The sequence below is a fragment of the Alexandromys fortis genome, unplaced genomic scaffold (assembly GCF_014885135.2).
Source record: "Alexandromys fortis isolate MF-2015 unplaced genomic scaffold, M_Fortis_MF-2015_v1.1 scaffold_212, whole genome shotgun sequence".
Classification (NCBI taxonomy): Eukaryota; Metazoa; Chordata; class Mammalia; order Rodentia; family Cricetidae; genus Alexandromys; species Alexandromys fortis.
Genome location: NW_026068091.1, coordinates 1565162 through 1585978, shown reverse-complemented (window position 1 = coordinate 1585978; position 20817 = coordinate 1565162). Strand labels below are relative to the sequence as shown.

General features: G+C 48.3%; 1 protein-coding gene across 16 annotated transcripts in view; it reads right to left on the bottom strand.

The window, feature by feature from the left end:
- Trerf1 (transcriptional regulating factor 1) overlaps positions 1-20817 on the bottom strand; it is a 216991-nt gene that overhangs the window by 189141 nt on the left and 7033 nt on the right. The window contains exon 3 of one of the 16 annotated variants that reach the window (XM_050122803.1): positions 19798-19895. The exons of the other annotated variants lie outside the window; for them this stretch is intronic. The gene's annotated coding sequence lies outside the window, so the exon portion shown is untranslated. The remainder of the gene's footprint in view (positions 1-19797; positions 19896-20817) is intronic. 16 annotated transcript variants of the gene reach the window in all.

The following is a 20817-nucleotide window of genomic DNA, read 5'->3' as shown; positions in this document are numbered from 1 at the left end:
CAGTCAGGAACAGTGCAGAGGCTGGGGGATACCTCAGTCAGGAACAGTGCAGAGGCTGGGGGATACCTCAGTCAGGAACAGTGCAGAGGCTGGGGGATACCTCAGTCAGGAACAGTGCAGAGGCTGGGGGATACCTCAGTCAGGAACAGTGCAGAGGCTGGGGGATACCTCAGTCAGGAACAGTGCAGAGGCTGGGGGATACCTCAGTCAGGAACAGTGAAGAGGCTGGGGGATACCTCAGTCAGGAACAGTGCAGAGGCTGGGGGATACCTCAGTTAGGAACAGTGCAGAGGCTGGGGGATACCTCAGTTAGGAACAATGTTTAAGGACTTGAGTTTGTTCCACAAAACAGGCACAAAAATGCCCAGAAGGGTGGAGGAATGGTAAGGGCGTGGAGTCCTAGTGCTGGGATGCTGGAGATGGGTAGCCGCCTGGGGCTCATTGGTCAGTGGCCTACTAGCGGAGTTCCAGGCCAGTGAGATGTGTCTCAGCTCCAGACCCCGTCTCAAAAATGAATAAATGGGTAATGACTCTTGAGGTGAGGTTGTCCTCACTCGTGGGGGCAGGGCAGACAGGAAGCCCGGGGAGGGTAAGCCCAGTGATCAGCACCTGTAGAGACTACCAGAGGGAGGGCTATGCCCTACAGAAGGGTGAGAACCTGCAGAGAAGCAAGACAGAGAAGGCAAGAGCCTTGAAGAACATTCCGGGAAGAGCCAGGAGGAAAAGTCGGGGGGGCAGGGAGCATAACAGCAGAAGATGGTGACACAAACAGGAAGTAGGGAGAGGGACCCCAGACTGCAGGCGTGGATTCCTCTGGCTCAGGTGAGGGAGGGCAGACTCCCTTCAACTTCCTGCCACCTCATCCTTCCTTTTAGCCATCTTCTCTGTTACCATGTAATAAGCACGGTTATTAATAAGTATCCCATCATCTGCGAAGCTCTCACATCACAAACCTAGGGGACCAGACAGCCCTCGGGACGGCAGCAGGTCCCACTCAGACCGTACCCTCAGGTCCATAGGAGCCCTCTTCCCTCACCCCTAGCTCACACCAAGAAGCAAAGAACAAAGTCGGTGCTGCCAACCTAAAGAAAACATTAACACCGAAAAGCAACTTGAGACATTAAAATTTTAAATGCCATTTTTAGACTAAAAGCCAATGACAAATTTTATTCAATCAATAGACTATTCTGCTTTTGTCTTTGTTTTTGAGACTAAGTCTCACTACGTAGCTAGACTAGTCCTGAACTTGCCATCCTCCTGCCTCCAGCCTCCCAAGCACTGGGATTTCAGGCACACATCACGCCGACTATCACAGTATGTATCTTCAAATCAGCTGGGCATGGTGTACACACCTGTCATCCCAGCACTTGGGAAGTAGGAGCAGGAGGACCAGGAGTTCAAGGTCATCCCCAGGTTCACAGTGAATTCCGGTCTGGGCTACCCCAGACCCTACCTCAGAACAAACAAACAAAAAACAGAATTCTTGAGGTCTGTGAAATGCTAGGTCAATACAAAGGAGGAGAGAAGGGAAGGAAAGGGAAGGGGATTGAGAGAAGAAAAGGGGATTGCAACCAGACACCGAGAGAACAAGGAGACAGGCAGTTCACAAGATCTAAAGCTTAATGGTTTCAACCTGCAGTGCTGAGGCTGCGTGGTAACCCGACTTGGGTGAGCCCTGTACGTCACCCGCTATCCTTACCTGAAGCACAACAGGGGAAGGGCAATAGTACCAGTCAAACCCAGGGGAGGAAGCAGAAATCTCCCCATGATTTAATACATGTCAGAACCCACAACAGACACATGACGAGCTACCAGGCAGCCAAATGTGGTCAGGGTTAATGCCAAGGGCTCCTGCATTGGAACCTTCTAGGATCTCCTTCCCCAAGCCGTCTCCACCTTCGTATCCATCCCCTAGCAACTACTCTGCATGGGGAGAGAATGGTGCCCAAATAAGGGACCAGTAGAGGGGCACATGTTAGGGGGGAGCTCAAGTGATGGTACCTGTCTTGCGTGTGTAAAAAAAAAAAAAAACCCTGGACTCACGCCCCCCACACTCGCTGACCAGGTATGTCAGCACACACCTGTGGAGGCTGTGAGATCACAGCAAAGTCAGTTTGGAATACACGAGAGCCTATCTGAAGAGAGAAACACAAGAAATCATGGGCAACTCCTCTGAAAAGCCAGAGCTGGTGGAAAGAAAACAATGCTAAATGAGGGACCCACACACAGCTCAGCTCCGACACCCACCTGCGGCCATAGCAGGCACCTTACCCGTCCTGCTTCAAAGGGACCGTGTGACCCTAGAACTCTTAAGAGAATTAAAATCCAAACTATGCACCATGTGCAGGGTGTCTGAAAAGTACGAGGTATTACACAACTATCTCCAAATATTTTAGTGCGAGAGAGTATGCATATGTGTGCTGCAATATGGATGTGCCAACGTGCGTGACGCAGAAGCCAGAGAAAGACTTCAGGAATCTGCCACTGCTGCTCTCCAGCCTATCCGTTAAGCCAGGGTCTCTCACAGAACCCCAGGCGCATTGTTTCAGCTAGGCTGGCTGGTTGGCCTGACCAGGGAGCTCCCGGGATCCACCTGTCTCCCTACCCAACACTGGATTACAGTCGTGGAGTCATGCCCAGCTTGACTGATGGATGCTGGGGTTTGAACTCAGATCCACACGCTCGCACAGTGAATGCTCTCCCCCACTGGGCCATCTCTCCAGCCTATAGTGCAGAACTACTTTTGACATTTACTTATTTTTTGTGTGAGTGTACACGCACATGCCAAAAGTGCACGTGTGGGAATCAGGCCTCTCCTTCCACTGTGTGGGTCCCAGGGACTGAACTCTAGTTGTCAGGCTTGGTGACAAAGTGGAAGCACCCTCACCTGCTGGGCCATCCTGATGGTCCCCTAAGGAAGAATTTTTAAATACATGGAATAATATCAATATTAAAGAATACAAAAATCAGAATTTGTGTCCAGCTATTGTGATAGAGCATGTGTTACGCCAACCAACTTACACAGCACAGCTATAAGGGATGAAATATGAAACGATAGTGACGTTCTGGGTGTGGAAGGACAGGAGGAAGCAGGCTCCTGGGGAGGGAAAGGACAGGGCAGCATGCTGAGTACATTTCAGTACTTCTGTTTCCCCTCTGGATTGCAGGGAACAGAGCTAAGTGGGATGCCAACAATCTAAACCATGAGACGCGACGCAAGAGGCAGACACCTGATTACATACAAGAGCGCGGAGCTGGAGCTGCAGCTTGGCAGTAACACACAGGGCAGCTACAACCACCCATAGCTCCAGTTCTGGGGATCTAATGCCCTCCTCTGACCTCCTCAGGCACCCAACAGGCACGTGGGGTACATACATATATGCACATAAAACACATATACATGTAAAATAAAGATAAATAAATCTAAAAAAAATCTTAACTGTAGTTCAGTGCCATAAAAAAACTCGACGATCGGGAAGAAAAGGAGAACATACAGAATTACATCCTCCGTTCTGCGGGCAGTTGGTGTGCAGAGTCGGCACCAACGGTGGAAGCCGAGATGTGCTATCAAAACACTAGAGAGACCAGCCGTGGGGTTACAGAACCCCAACACTTGGGAGGCTAAACCAGGGGCACCCAGGGGTTCCAGGCTAATCTCATCTTCACAAGAAGTTTGAGAGCAGCCTTGGCTACATAGGACCCCATTTCAAAAAACAAAAACCTAATACATTAAGCTGAGATTTTGGCATTTTCACACTGACAGGTGGACAAGACAGAAACCCAAGAGAAAGAACCCTAAAAAGCACTCTCCAAAATAAAAGCAAATCCGAAGTAGAACAGGCTTAACTGAACCCAAGTGAGCCAGCATCTGGAACCTCTACATTTTCCATGAAAAATGTCTGGCATTCAAACAAAATTTACCAGGCAATGTCATGGAGTAGAATCAAATCCATGAAGAAATACAGTCTATAAAGACAAATGCCAGATGAAGTCCAAATATTTGAGTTAGCAGACAGAACTCAAAAATGGGTAAAATTGTTCAGAAAAAAATAAAAACCAGAATTTTTTTTAAATTTAAGCAGCGTCCCTATAACTGAAGTAACTAAAATTAAGAACTGAATAAATGGATTTGCAAGTAAAAAGGAGAAACAGAAGAAACAGCTTGAAGCTAGGCCTGTAGAGAACTATTCATACTGAAACACAGGACACATGGGAGCGAGAGTCAGGGCCACAGCAGGTGTCCTCAAGCCTCTCCCATGGACCCTGGCATCAGAGAAAGGGCAACAGCAATGTCTGAAGAGAACAACCCAAGAACTTTCTAAATGAACCCCAAACCACATGCCGTCTCCAAATTCCACAGAGTATACAATAAGAGAATCAGCATTGGGCATCACAGCAGAGCTGAGCCCCAGCAGCACGGGCAGATCTTTCTTAAAACAGAAATGAGAGTCAGAAGAAATGGAATCTTATCTATGAAGGGTTGAAAGTAAATAAGGCTAGAATTCTACAGTCAGTAAAAATAGCCTCCCAAAGGTCAGGGTAAGTAAATGACATTGTTCAGAAAAACTGAGAGAACTCTGACACCAAACACACACACACACATACACACACAAATACATACACACACATACATACACATACACACACATACATACACACACACACAAACACACATACACACACATACACACAAACACATACACACACAAGCACACACACACAAACACACACACATACACAAACACACACACATACATACACAAACACACACACATACACACACATACATACACATACACACACACAAACACACACATACACACAAACACAAACACACACATACACACACACACACACACACACACACACACACACACTGTCCTCCAGATAATCTGAGAGAGAACTGAAGAACATCAAAAGCTAATGCATATGGGCTGCAGGGACGGCTCAGTGACTGAGAGTGTGTACTTCTCCAGAGGACCCAGGTCCAGTCCCCAGCACCCACATGAAGCAGCTCACACCTTTAACTCCAATACCATTGATGCTGAAGCCTTCTGGTCTCTAAGGCATCAGGCATGCACATAATATTGTACACATAAACTCACACAGGCACACATGTATATGAACAAATAAAATGAATAGATCTTTTTTAAGTTAATACATAGATTTGTCTAAATTATTGCTAACTATGTAAAGCGACGTCTTAACCCCTAGGGAGAGACTCAAGCAAACAGTACACAAAATATTGAAAGTACCTATGATTCTGTATGCCTGCACTGAGTGGGGAGGAGTGTGCCGCAGTGGGCATGCGGAAGGCAGGGGACAACTTGGTCGGGTCTGTCCTTTCTCCGTTCATACCTTTCCTTGGACTCTGGGGGCTGGGCTCACGCAGTGAGGCTTCCGGCCACATTCACCGGCGGCCAGAGCATGCGCAGCATGAGCACAAGTGAAGCCTAAAGCAAAAGATGCAAAACCAAGTGCATACAAGGCATTCAGCTATGCGAACTTATGGCAACAAAATAACTATTATTAAAAATATGCCGGGAGGAACGGTGTCATTTTTATTACCGGAGTCTGTCTCACCGAAGTGACCGGCTTTCATTATCTATCCTCTCCAGCATGTTGATGGAAGTATTTTTTCAATAATTCCTTTTATATAAGACAAATCTAATATTTCTTGCACTGCAAGGAGTGACTGTAATTTTTATTTTCTTATAAAAAAAATTTTAAAAAAATGAAAGAAGACGCATTCTTTGAAAATTGGCCCAGACTCTTAGGTACTAATAACACTAAGTCTTCAGAGTCAAGGGCGATGGGGGAGGAGCTGAGAGATGGGCCATAGTTTAGAGTCAAGGGCAACACGGAGGCAGGGCTGAGAGGTGGGCCATGGTTCCCAACACTACTAGCTGCTCTTCCGGAGGACCCAAGTTTGGTTGCCAGCGCCTACATGGCAGCTCACAACCACCTGCAACTCCAGCTCCAGGGTGCTGAAGATCCAATGCCCTCTTCTGGCCTGCAGGAGCACTACATACATGTAGTGTACATACATGCAGGCAAAGCACCTATTATACACATAAGATGAAAATAAAATAAATCAGTGTTGGCTCACATGTACATTTCCACGTGTGTGCGCGCTCACACACACAGACACACAATTTTAAAAATATATCATTTTTTTTAAAAGAATGACATTGATCTGTTGACCTGGACCAGGTACCCGACACAGCTGTTCCCTGGCCTGGAAGGAAGTCCCCGGCATCAAAGAAGACACATCCCTCAAATCTTCCTCCAAAAAGAAGAGGATTCTACAAAGTCATGAGGAAAGTCTAACTCTGCAAAAAGCATCATTTTTAAAAATAACAATCTAAGTCATCCACACGGCTTACAAGTAAATTCCAAAGATCTTGTTCAGTAGCGAGTGGCAGCCAGCAAGCAGCTGAAATGTAAGCCCCTCCCTGGAGCCCCAGGAAAGTCACGTGCTCTATGACAGAAGACAGTTCATCCTACCCAGGCTCCAGGCCCGCCCGCCCGCTCCTTGATAAACAATCACCCTGAGGCTGGGCAGGACACTCTCACTGCACACAGTGCAGGTGAAAATGAAAACTTCCCAAAGGTCAAATAGAAACTTGAACAAATGGGAGGGGAGCGTGGTGATGTCCTTGTAATCCCAGCACTTGTGGAGTCAGGAGGGTCAGGAGTTCAAAGCCAGTCAACTATAAAGTAAGTTTGAAGCCATCTTGGGCTACATGAAACCCTGTCTCAAAAAAACACCTCAGAAATGTCCACTCTCTTTACTTTTCTCTAGCAATTTACCTCTTAAAAAAGTCTGAGCATGTTTAAAGATTTATGTATGTATGTTTATATTCACCAAAGCTTTTACAGTAGTTAGAAACAATAAATAAGCTATATTTTCATAATCAGAGACAAACTAATTACGCTAATTGACGAAACTGCACCCAGCACATAGCCAGTATACCTGAAAAGATATTAAATATTTAAGAAAAAATTCAAAGACAATGTACTGAGCAAGTTAGCGAACCACATTCATAGTAGGCCAGGTCTGAACTCAGGTCGTCAGGCAGCCATGCATAACTCCGGCTGATTCGGAAGCATCTCCTCCATCCACCTCCCAGGCCCTAAAGGTCACCGCTGTTTCCAGTGGCTGAAGGGGCCTGGGTTCAAGCTCCAGCTGTGGTTCCGTGGGAGCGTTTGCTCTCCACGCCTGATACTCAGGGCACTGCCAAAAACATACATATTCATACCAAACACCCATACGGTTGGCCCCCAGGGGTTCGCGCTCTGTCTCTCTGTCTCTGTCTCTCTGTCTCTCTGTCTCTGTCTCTCTCTCTCTCTGTATTTTGAATGCAGGGTCTCTCTCTCTCTCTATGTGTATTTTGAATGCAGGGTGTGTGTGTGTGTATTTTGAATGCAGGGTTTTGTATGTCCCAAGATAGCCTGAAGCTTGAGGTACAGCTGAGGATGGCCTTGAACTTCCAAGTGCAGGGAACTCAGCCCTCCACTAACTGAGTTACAGAGTTTAAAAATCAGATTGCATTATCTGCCTGGAAATGCTGAAAGGAAATTTACGAAAATGTTAACCCAAAGGAATTAATGCTGGGCTGTTTTGCTGCCTGATCTCCATCGGCATTTTCCCAGCTCTGACAGTCAACATGAGTGATTGACAGGTGCCTACTATCAAAAAGGGTACCCAGTACTTTCGCTTACCCCTTACCATTGCAATCTCAGAAAAGAAAAGCTTTACTGAATGAAGCTTTGAATCATCTTTTCTAGCCTTAAAAACAAGAGACTACACATACACACACAAACACACACACACACACACACACGAAAACAGGGAGGAGACAGGCCGAGGAGAAAAAGGGGTTCAGAAAGAATACGAGGGCGACAGAGAAGGTAACGGAGTGAGAACGACCAAAATACATAACAGGAACAAAATGGTCAAAGAATATTTTTTTAATCTTTTAAGAGGGCTGGAAAGACGGCTCAACAGGTAAACACACGTAACAGTCAAGGCCTGGGTTTGATCCCCAGGACCCACGAGGTGGAAGAAGAGGACAGAGTTGTCCTTTGGCTCCCATGGCACACACCCCCACACGCATACACACAAATCAGTAAACGTAAAAAAGAAAGTTCATAGTTCATGCCAGGCATAACAGCACTTGGGAGGTTTAGGCAGCTGAATCTTGGAGAATCCAATGCGGCCTGGACTGCATGGCAAGGTCCCCTCTAAAAACAACAGGGACAAGAGCCAGAGAGCACAGGTTGCCGGCACCCTTGTCAGATGGCTCGCAACCATTTATAGCTCTAGTTCTAGGGGATCCAGACGCCCCTTTCTGGCCTCCACAGACACCAGGAACATAGGAGGTGCACACACATTCATATACATAAAACAAAAATTAAAAAAATGAATTTTTGTTTTGTTTTGTTTTTCAAGACAGGGTTTCTCTGGTGTAGCCATGGCTGTCCTGGGCCTTAAACTCAGCCAGCCTCTGCCTCCGGAGTCCTGGGATTAAAGGCGTGCCCTACCGTCACCCTGGTATCTTTTGTATCTTAATTGAACTAATCAATAAAGAATTAAGGCAGCGGTGGAACACACCTTTAATCCCAGCACTCCAGGAGGCAGAGGCTGGCGGATCTCTGAGTTGGAGCCTGGCCTGCTCTACGGAGCAAGTTCCAGGACAGCAGGGCTACACAGAGAAACCCTAGGGAAGGGGATGCGAAAAGAAGTTAAAAGTCATTATATAATACATCTTAATTACATCATTCCGGGCAAAAGAGGAAGATGGGCCTGGGGCTTAATCTAGAATTATCCAAGAATTTCAGTTCTCAAGGCCCTTCTCACCATCTGGCTACGGAATGACAACTTCATTGAGGCATCAGCTAACCTGCCAACTAGCCCACCAGAGAGGATGTGACCATTTCAGGGAAAACAGAAGTTCACAAAGATGAAGTGACTTTCCCCAGGTCACAGAAGGTCCTTTTGCTCCTGCTAGACAAAGATCCCCCAAATTAATGGACAGACCCAAGAGCACGGTCCGGTTCAAAGTTTCTCTGAGTTAACACATCATGCTGCAGCCCAGATCCAGCTGAGAGTCCACAGGCACAGAGCCTGGTGACTGCAGAGAATTTTTATGCAGAGGAGAAAGTTCTTTAGAATTCTCAAGCATTTTTGCATCTTTTATCCCATCTTAATCTCAAAATAAACCTCTCTGGAGCTGGGGGTAGGAGCTCAGCTGGCGGAGAGCTCACCAGTATGCTCAAGACCCTGGGTTTGACCCTCACCTCCACATAAACTGGCTGTGGTGGTGCCCCCTCCCCTGTTACCCTAGCACTGGGGAGGAGGAGGAGGGAGTCATCTTTATTCAAGGGACAAGTTCCAGAAGCCTGGGCTACAGGAGACCCTGTCTCCAGACAAACAAATAACGAAGGTTTCCTTCAGGAAATTTGAGGATGAAGAAAATGATGCTCAGAGGCAACAAACTGCCCACGAATACTCCAGGGGGCCAGCGTGGCACCCTACCCACACATTCCAGTATTTATATTGTTGAACAAAACTGAGGCCACACTGACGCCAGCTGATGCGAGGCACAGCAACCAAGTGGGAAAGCACCTGCCTTTACAGTCACCAGGTCTGAGTTTCTGGGTTTGAGCCTCTGCCCTATTTACCAGCCGCGAAGTCTGCAGCAACCGTAACTCCTCTGTGTTCCTTTTTCCCATCTGTGCAGTGGGTAGAACAAGGCCACCACCCTCGTGGAGACGCTCAGCGGTCAGATGAGGATGGCGAACTCAAAAGTGGCGCTTACATTTTCAAATGAGTCCTGTCCCCAAACGCAAAGCGAGGCTGATATGGCCAAGCAGGCTGCCTTGTTTTTCTGAAAAGTAAAGGGCCCTCTTGTGCCAGTTTCAGCCTCTATGTCCTGGACTCCTGGCTCCCGTAACTGCTTCCTAGAGACTCCCAGATGGGTCTCCCACTCTCAGGCTCCCTTTCAACACGGTGTACAAGCTTTGAAATGCAAGTCCTTGAAAGTGTCCCCTGGAAGGACCCTGTAGGTTGGAGAGGGGACGGCTGGATGCCCAACACTGCCTCCCCCTGCTACTCGCACTCCCTTGTGGGGTTCAGCCTGTGATGTCAGAGCTCAAGACACACCCAGAAGGGAAGCAGGAATGAACTGAGCATAGACAGAACCATGGGGGGCAGAGGCCTCCAGCCCACAGAGCAAGAGAGAGACTAGGCCTCAGAGGTGGGGGTACGGGAGTGAGGGACACAGAGGGGAAGGAGAACCCCGTCAGCAGCGCCTCTCAGAAGCCTCCACCACGGAGAAGAGTGGCCGAGGCGAGGCCACCTTAAGGTGCCTCCTCTCCTACTGTGGCCAAGGCCCTGAGCCTAGGCCCATCTGTTGGCCTGCAGGCTCAGCTCCTGCTAGGGTTCCAGCTGGGGCTGTCATTTCCCCACCTCCACAGTCTGTGGTAAAGGCTTGTTCCCCAGAGTGGCACTGACTGAGGGGCCTGGTGGCCTCTGGTCCCTGGAAGTGTGCAGGGTTAAGGAGGACTCTGGTTTGCCTCCAACCATGAATTGAGAGGCTCTGTTCCACACCTACCCTGCTATATGGTGTCATATCACAGGCCTGAAGAGCGGCAGGGCCAGTCATTCATGACCTTGAACCTACAAAATGTGAGCCAGGCTGGGAACACAGTTTATGGGTGGGACACTCAACTGGCGTGTGGAAGGCCCTGGGGCCTGGGTTCAATCCCCCGGCATGAGAATACGGCTTATGGGTAGGACACTCGACTGGTGTGTAGAAGGCCCTGGGTTCAGTCCCCGGCACCAAAAACACACAGAACACGAGTGAAAAGAGACTCTCCTCTTTGGGTTTTGATTATCCCACATGCTCATCACAACAGACCTCCTAAAAGTGTATTTTCTTTTCTCTTTTTTTGGATATTATTTACTTATGCATATGAGTGCTCTATCCGCATGTATGCCAGCATGACAGAAGAGGGCATCAGAGAGAAGAGGGCTTTGGATCCCATTATAGATGGTTGTGAGCACCACATGGTTGCTGGGAATTGAACTCAGGATCTCAAAAGCAGCAGGCAGTGCTCTTAACCACTGAGTCATCTCTCCAGCCCAAGAATGCATTTTCTAAACACATGAATCTGACTGGCTCCCCCACACACCCTCCTGATTCCTTCAGTAACCCCCATGTGGTCTACAGGGCTAAGACCACGTCCTTACAGGTCCTCCTTGCCTAATCGCTACCTTTTAAAACAGGATCTACTTTATTTTAATTGTGTATGTGTACACCTGACTGTGGGTGCCCAAAGGCCAGAAGAGCGTATGCAATCCCCTGGTGGAGTTGGAGTCGCAGGCAGTTGGTGAGCCATCCAAAGTGGGTGGCAGGAAGCAAGCTCAGGAGCTCTGCAAGAGCAGGACATGCTCTTGACTTAAGTCATTTCTCCAGCCCCCTTGCCTCTTGGCATTTGCACCAGGACCCAAGTTGAGTTCTGGGGCACAGTGATAGGGCATAGCCTGTGTCCTGACGAAGCTGAGAGTCCCATGGGGAGAGAGACCCAGGAAGAGATCACTGTGGTCCAGATGGACAGAGGAAGCCCATCCAGCCTTCAGGGAAGGAGTCTGGAATAAGTGGGAATGAAGCAAGCACTCAGGGAAGGGAGAAGTCCTCCAGGAAGTGAAAGCTCCCAAGTCCCATCACAGTCCAGGCCACAGGTTCTGTGTTCTGTCCCCCTGCTGGCTGCTGGCTGGTCACCAGCTCCACGGCAGTTGGCCTGTGGCTAGTGGACCTGGAGGACCGCATTTTTAACTCTATTCAACTTTTAATACATTTAAATGTAAAGAGCCATGCAGAGCCATGTAATAGACAGCACAGCCCTAGGGCATTAAAATGCAGGTGATGGAAAAGAAAAATGGAACGAATGTTTCTGTCCCCCACATTCATAGGCAGCTTCAGGGAGCAGGGCCTTCTGGGGGGATCATGTCATGAGAATAAGAGCTCGTGCACATGATTCTTGTTTCTACAAAAGTACTTTGGAAAAAAAAAAAAGTACTTTGAAGAGAAAGCCTCCGCCCACCATGCGTGAACGCACAGAAGACAGACAGACACGGCCACGGAGTAACCTGCTACTAGATACAGAATCTACTAGATGTAGAATCTACTAGATGTAGAATCTACTAGATGTAGAATCTGCCTACACACTGATCTCTTGGCCTCCCTACCCTCCAGCAAAGAGAAGTAAGTGTTTGAGCCAGTGGGTGTAGGGTGTTTTTGCAAGACTGGCCAGGAAGGACCAAGATGAACAGATAAATCTTGAAGTTACACAGGGTATTTCCCGAGGCCGGGTCTCCACTCCCTCAGTCACCATGTAACCTGCCCGGACTCCTCCATGTCCACACGGCAAGCCCCTGCTGATTCCACCTGCCCCACTCATGCACCACCTCTGAGACAGGGTCCATGGACGCTCTGGACAACTTCTCCTTCCTGGTCCATTTCCAGGCAGGTACAGCCATTAGCATGCTTTTGTGCCCACCACAGTCCTCCACTAGACCACGAGTTCCTCAGACTCATCTGGATGGTTCCACAGTGGTACAATGCTGGTGCACTGTAACCGTTCCAGAAACATTTGATGAACAAGTAGACAGGGCAGAGAGGGCGGATCAGTTCCTCTCTAACAGGGACTGCGACCCTCCAGCACTGTTTGTATAACAGGGACTGAGACCCTCCAGCACTGTCTATGGCTCTCCATGGACAGCCTCAAGGGTATTTCCAGACCTTCTACTCTGCTCTGAGACTCTTAAGGGTCAGCTCAGAACAAGTGACTCCCAGGGTCAGTCCAGGGCTTAGGTAACAACTCCACAGTTTAGCATGCACATGTCTGTAAACAAGCTACCGCAGTGGCTGTGCCTCAGTTTCCCCAAGGGGAAGGAAGTGAGCATCTTGTCAGCCACTTATAATAGGAAGGATATAATGACTGAGCTAGCTGCACAAGGCCCAGCACGCAGTGAGAATCCCCTGATTCTGACATCCCAGGGAGAAGGCACATTCCTGAACCCCTATACTGGCTGTCCTCCTGCTCTCTGGAATGTAAGGATACAATCCAACCTCTTACCCACAAGGTGCTGCCAAAATGCTCTTGTTCCCAAGGGAAATTTTTATTTTAATTCTCTTTACCTTCAAAACTACACCATTCCCACTGCATTTTGGGGTGGCAGGGTTGAGGAAGGAAGCAACGAAAAACCCCCACCAGCAGCTTCCAAAAGGTTACAAAGCAACTGGAAAAAGAAAAGGCAGCTGGAGGGGGTTCGAAGGGGAGGTGGAGAGAATCCCCTAGAGTTTCTGCTATTATTGAATACCCCAACTCTCAAGGCAGCCCGGCCGCCCCCTCCTCCGCGCCCCCTCCTCTGCGTGGGCTGGGCTCTGCTAATGAGAAAGCGAAGCCCGGCCCACATGGCCGCAATGATTTCCCTGTTGCATTTTTACAAGCCTGCTGCTTTATCATCGCCGAAGTAGACGTGTATTTTCAATAAATCCCTTCCTTCCCTTGCCCCTCCCGAACTCTGCGCTCTCCCCGGAAATGCTACCCCCTGGGCACCCCTCCTCCCTCCACACAATCCCCCACCCCGCAGCACAATAAGTTCCACTAATCAAAACACAGAGGAAGGTGGGGGGAGAAAAATGGAAAAATCACAGCTGCTAAAAAGCAGCCTTCGTTGTAAGTCCAAGCCCTCCACATTTTTCTGCAGGAAGTGTTTGCTGCTTCAAGGACACAGCGCCCCTCCCGTGTCAGGCAGCTTAGGCGGGGCTGCTGGAAGGGAAGGAGGAGGGGGGCGGTGCAGAAATCTAATATCCCTCTTTCCTATTTTGACCAAGCCAGCACAGACAGAAATATAGATAAGGCCTTGAATAACTGATTTAACAAAATGTCACTTATCAAAAGGGATGGGGGAAGGGATAGGATTTGCATTCAAGAGCTGGAGGCCCGTGCTGCAGGGCCACTGCAAGGCGAGGGAAAGGAGCCTGCTCTGGTCTGCTCTCCCTCCAGGTTGAAAATGCTGGGCCTGGGAGCACAGCGGCCTGGGTCTCTCTCCACAACAAGAACCAATGGGAAGAAAACCAGAGATTAAAAAAAAAAATTAACGGGGGGGGGGGGGGGGAATCTGATTCTTATATAAGCATGTATACAGCACCAACCAGTGTCAGACTGTGTGCTGGGGCACAGCGCTGAGAGGTAACCCAGTTCTGCCCCCCAAACTCCCAGTCTAGAAGGTAAACTCAAACCAGTGTGATTAGTCCTGCAAGCCTTGGCAGCATGGTCCCCAGGACCTTGGCCTCCAGGCACCGCACAGCCCTGGCCAAGACAGGTAAGGCATACAGGGCCATCCAGACACTAACAAACGGGGACTTATAAGAGAGCATCAGATCCCACAGTGGCTTATAAAACAATCCAAGAGGCCCTGGGGTCCCTGGGTTCTTTCTCATGATCAGTGATTGTCACCCAGTTCCAACCGCAAAGATTTCTGAACCTCGAGTTTCATTTTAAGGGTGTGTTGCACCTCCCTATAGTTACGAACCTCAGAGAAACCCTCTATTTTACTTGAATATTAACCCTTATCTTTTTCCTTTCTGAAAAAAGCAACTTTCAAAGGGGTTATATTAGAGGCTGTTCTCCAAAGACCAAAAAGTCCTTGATGGGGCTAGCTATGATAGAGACACACCCGCCACCCACCCGAGAATTAGTGCCTCTCAAACTGTTCAGGGCACTGCTATGTACCAAGGTGAGAGCCCAAAGGCCTAGGACCACAGAGGCTGGGAGTGACAAGTCACTGCCCTCTCCCGTTAGCCCAATGGGCGGAACTAGCTGCCACATGGTCAAAGTCACGTTTTGAACTTAACCGCAAGAAACAAAAAAGCTTTGTGCTCCCGAATAACTGTTGAACCAGGCAATCCGAGTTTCCAAAATGTATCGTTCGGGGCTGGAGAGGTGGACCAGTGGCTAAGTGCAATGGTCATCCTGCAAAGAACCTGGGTTCAGTTCCTAGCACCCATATGGCACCCACAGTCATCTGTAGCTCCAGATCCAGGGGATCCAACATCCTCTTCTGCTCTCTAAGGAGCACTAAGGAGCATGTGGTCCAAAGACATCCACATGGGCATAACACTCATACGCATAAAAAAGAAACAAAACCGTGATGCTCAAAGTGCTTACATCTTTGGAGGATCAGGGTCACTGGAGAGGTAAGCCCGAACACTCGCACCACCTTCTCATCTCCCATGACTCTGTACCTATGTTGGTGCCACACTCTTACTGAGTATCGCACAGCCCTGACCGTGAGGGACATCCAATGCATGGGCCATACAGGTTCTGACATCAAAACAAGTGCTGGTTGCCCGCAAGTAAATTTAGTTACTGTCCCACTAACTAAGTCAGCAACCCGTACTCTTTTGTTTTGTTTTGTTTTTGAGACAAGGTCTCACGATGTAGCCTAGACTGGTCTAGAATTTACAATGAGCCCCACTAGTCTGGAACTCTGAATTTTCCTCCCATGCCCTACCTGTAACTGAAGTTTCTATCCTGCCCGGCCCTCCAACTGTTCAGTCCCAAAGAAACACACAGAGGCTCATATTAATTATAAACTGCTTGGCCTATTAGCACAGGCTTATTATTAACTAACTCTTACAACTTAAATTCACCCATAATTCTTGTCTATGCTTAGCCACTTGGCTTGGTTCCTTTTCTCAGTGAGGCATTCTCACCTTGCCTCCTCTGCATCTGGCTAGTGACTGACTCTGCCTTTCCTCTTCCCAGAATTCTCCCAGTCTGGTCACCCTGTCTATACTTCCTGCCTGGCTACTGGCCAATCAGTGTTTTATTAAACAAATACGAGTGACAAATCTTCACAGTGTACAAGAGCGTTATCCCACAGCACTATGGAGGAAGTGCTGGGATCACAGGAGTGCTCCATCATGCTTAGCTTACAATTTCTTCATTTAAAGAAAACTTGTATTTTGTTTCTTGTTTTCTACATGTATTTATTTTTGAGGAAGGGCAAAGTGTGCACATGGAGATCACAGGGGTTCCAGGGATTAAATTTCAGGCTTGGAGGCCTGCACCATATCCATCTGACCACCTCACCATCAATTCTTTTTTTTTTTTTTTTAACTTTTCTTTCCTCTTTAACTAGGTGTCCTGGAGATAAGAAGTCAATTAGCAGGGTCTGTTTTCTCTTCCACCAGGTGTTCCAAGGACCTCTGGCACCAGGCTTCGCAGCAAGCACCCTTAGCCACTAAGCCTTCCCCACAGCCCTCAGTTTTATTTCTTACACCGCATTTTCCTCTGCTGCTTGCTGATGCTGTCTGGGGGTATTTTTAACTTTATTTTCATTTGATTTGGTTTGGATTTTTTGAGATAGGGGAATACTATGTAGCCTGAAACTCAGTACGATCCTCCTGCCTCAGCCCACTGCTGACAGGTATGAATCAACATGTCCGGCTGTCGCCAAAAGAACATTCAGAACTGCAGAGTCTTAGGTGAGCTTCACGTCAGTGTGGCGTTCACTTCCTCATGAGCTATCATTTTCATAAAGTATTTCCCTCTCTCTAGTAACATCAAACGGATATGGATGCCTGTGCCACATAAGCACAGGAAGTCGCTTCAGCATTTCCCTCATAAGCACAGGAAGTCGATTCATCATTTCCCATAAACACAGGAAGTCGCTTCAGCATTTCCCACATAAACACAGGAAGTCGCTTCAGCATTTCCCCACATAAGTACAGGAAGTCGCTTCAGCATTTCCCCACATAAACACAGGAAGTCACATCAGCATTTCCCTCACAAACATAGGAAGCCGCTTCATCCACGGTGTGATGAAATCTCCCTGGCATTTCGAGGCAATGAGATCAAAGGAGTTCATTATATCAGTCTAACTTCTTTTGACTGTGATTAGCATTTTCATCATAAAAATCATTTTAAAATAAATCATTCGAGCCTCACCTTCTAAGGTGGACAAGAGAATTCCACTCAGTATTCCACATCCACAGAATAGATTTCTGAAGCTGGAAATAGCTTTCCAGTAATCGCAGCGAGGCTGAAGGCCTGTTTATACTCCATTCAACGTTGTGGCACGGACATTACTGAACACAGACTTCTAAGACTTGGAGGGCCAGCGAGAAGGTTCAGCAGGTGCAGGAGCCTGCTGCCAAGCTTAAGAACTTGAGTGAGTTCTAGCCTTTGAACCCACATGCTGACAGAAGAGAACTAACCAAGTCTCTCCCATAAATTAACACACCTACACATGCCCACATGTGCATACACAGATTAAATAAATGTAAATGCAGAGACATCTCTAGAACCCACAACCAGCCTTCTTGGGTAGCCTTCGAAGCTCCCCTGCAGGTGGCGTACAGAATTCTTTGAGGAACACACCAAATTTGCCTGACCCTTTGGGGAGACAGTCTCATCACCTTCTGCCTACAGAATCCATCCGAGGTGGAGCCTGTCTTGACTGGCATTTCCCAGCCAGCATTTCTAATGCCAGACCCTGGGCCACAACAACAGTCTCAACCAAGAGGATGGAACAAAACCCAAACTGAAAGTGGCCTCAAGGAGGGAGAAGGAATGGGAGGAGACTCCGAGGGTGGCTTTGCAGAAGCTTTGGGAACTAAGGACGGGCCTGAATGCTTCCCATCTGAGGAGACAGACGACGGCTGCAGTCTGGATGGGAAGCCTCCCCAGTCCATGGTTTCCATATGTTGTCTGATTCCACCCCACACAACTGCAGGGCAGGAGGAGACAGACGGGATCAACCTCCCGTTGGAGATGTCAGACAGCTGGGCGCATATCTGGACCTCACCGCAGATGTCTAAACTCCTTCCTCACCCACCCACCTGCCACATAGACCCCCAGTCAGAGGCCATCGTGGATACAGGCACAGTCTGCGATGCTGGGGTACTTCTGAGAAAAGCAGTACGAATGAGGGGCACCCGTTCACCCAGGGTCTTGTGCATTCCACACCGACTTCGAACTTCTGAAAAATCTCAGTGGTCTTTCTCTTGTCACAGTTGGCAAATAAATCAAATGAAAGGCCCAAAAGAATTAACTGAAGACTTCCTTAAGCAAACGCAATCTGTCCTTCGGTTGGGGCTGCTCAGTAATGCAGTCAAACGACCAGAAAAATGCAGCGGACTTTCTGATGCAGTTTTAACCCTTAGCATCTCTGGCCACTGCCACACACTGAGCCTGGACCCTTCCCAGGACAACCAGGCTGGGGTACAGGAAAGGAGACAGAGAATCGCAGCCCTTGCGGGCCTGCCCACCCACACCTTCACACTGGCAGGCTGTGCTCTCAGTGGAGGACGGAGGAGACGTCAAACACACACACACACACACACACACACACACACACACACACACACACACTGCAAAAGCCAGATCCTCCCCTCAGACTCGCGGAAGAGCTTCTTTTAGTGACCAAGACCATTTCTCTAAATCAACCCTCTCCACGATCTCTCCCAGAAGCCCCAGAGGCCTCTAGCCCATCTCCATTATGAGTAAATCTGCCTGAGAAGTTGTACAGTCTGAAGCCACTCCCTTCCATCCAGTCTTGCTTCTACTCCATCCCAGAGCCTTCCCAATGGCACCAGCAGGCTGCTTTGTCAAACCCAGTGGTGCCTTTTCTGGTCTTACCAACTTCACCAGCATCAAAATCGTTTACGTTTGTCTTGCTCAGGCCTGGGGTTGTGCTTGTGCCGCGGTGTGGTGTGGTGTGCACCGCTGTGTGGTGTGGTGTGCATGTAGAGCCCAAGGACAACTTCAGGGAGTCCATTCAAGTCTCTCATTCCACGACGGGGTCCCTCTCAACCATCTCACTGGGCCTTCAGAGCAACACACACACACACATACAACACACTCTGGCACACTCATACACACATTCTCTCTCACACACAGGCACATAAACATTCATATACTCAAGAGTCACACACAAATGCACACACACACAACACACACTCATACACTCACAAACAGACTCACACAGTCACATATACACATTTATACACTCACAAATTCACACACACTCACAGACACACTCATACACTCAGACTCACACACACTCACACAGACACATTTATACACTCACAGACTCACACACACACTCACATACAGACACATTTATATACCCACAAATACACTCACACACACTCACACAGACACATTTATACACTCACAGACATACACACACTCACACACAGACACATTTATACACCCACAAATGCACTCACACACAGACACACACTTATTTATCCTCTCCCGGCATCTTGGCCAGTCTCCAGAATTTAGCCACCAGATACGGCTCTGGGCTCTTTCATTTCTTGCCTGCCTGCTCAACTCCTTTGACACTGGATGCAACATCAGACTATGGACTTAGCACCCCACTTGGGGTCTATCAGCCACCTCCAACTTACTGGTGCTCAATGGGGATACCCAGACCATGCACCTCCCTTCCCAGTCTTCCCTACTTCAGCAAACAGGACACCAGCTATACAAGTGCACAAACCAGAAACTAAAGTTAGCCTACACCCCATCGGCTCTACCAAAGCCAACCTGCTACTGGTCCAGCTCCACCTCCAGCTTCCATCCCACACGCACCTCCTCATTTCACCTACTGCCTCCTTGCTGTGGCCCCCACCTCTACAACAACCAACCTCCATTTTCCTTGAAATGCCAAGCCCCCTTAACTGTGAGTTAGGGTGTCCCACTTCTCACCTAGTACAGTGCTGAAGAAATCCACATCTCTGGGCAGGCAAGATGGCTCAGTGAGAAAAGAAAGTTGCAGCCAAGTCCAACGACCTGGGTTCTATTCCCTGAATCCGCATCACGAAAGGAAAGAAAAATATACACACACACAATTTTTAAATGTAATTTAAAAAACAAAAGCCGAATATTTAAGCAGGGCCCAGGGCTAGAGCCCTTGTAATTCAAGCAATTCAGAGCTACAGCAAGAAGATTCAAAGTTCAAGGCCAGCCTGGGCTGTGCCCTGTTCAAGACACAGTCTACACAGGCAGACAAACTTGTCACTGACAGTATACATAGACAGACAGACTCTCTCTCTCTCCTCTCTCTCTTTCACTCTCTCTCTCTCTCACACACACACAACACATAATTAAAATAAAATAAACCTGTTTAACGATTGGTTAAAAATGGGGGGGGGGGGGACAGTGACATAGCTCAGAGGTACAGCACCCGCCTAGCAAGTGTAAAGTTTTATTTAGATTTAGCACTAAAAATAAGAGACAGAAATCCAAGACCCACAGGGTTCCGAATGGCCATCTCAAGCTGCCTTTTCTCCCTCCCCCTCATCTACAGGCTCTCCTAGCTTCCGGCATATCTAGCACTGGCCCACACAGGCTCTCCTCTGCCTGGCTTCTCTGTCTTCTCCCATCCACTCCTCAAGGAGGCCACTTCAGTCTTCTGACCAGGTCGTGGTTACCACAGTTAGTAGCATCCAGCTCTGCCCATGTTCACGTGACCCAGACAGCCAGGGGTGAGGGGTGTGGGCAGAGAGAGAATCATGTCTTGTAATCACCAAGATTCCCAGCCTCATGACTGGCAAACAGCATGTGCTCAACAAATAACAAGTTAACTGGGGCTGGAACAATGGCTCAGCAGTTAAGAGCACTGATCATTCTTGCAGAGGACCCAGGTTCAATCCCTCCTCTGGCCACTGAGGGCATCAAGCATGCAAAAAAAAAAAACAAAAAAAAAAAAAAAAAAAAAAAAAAAAA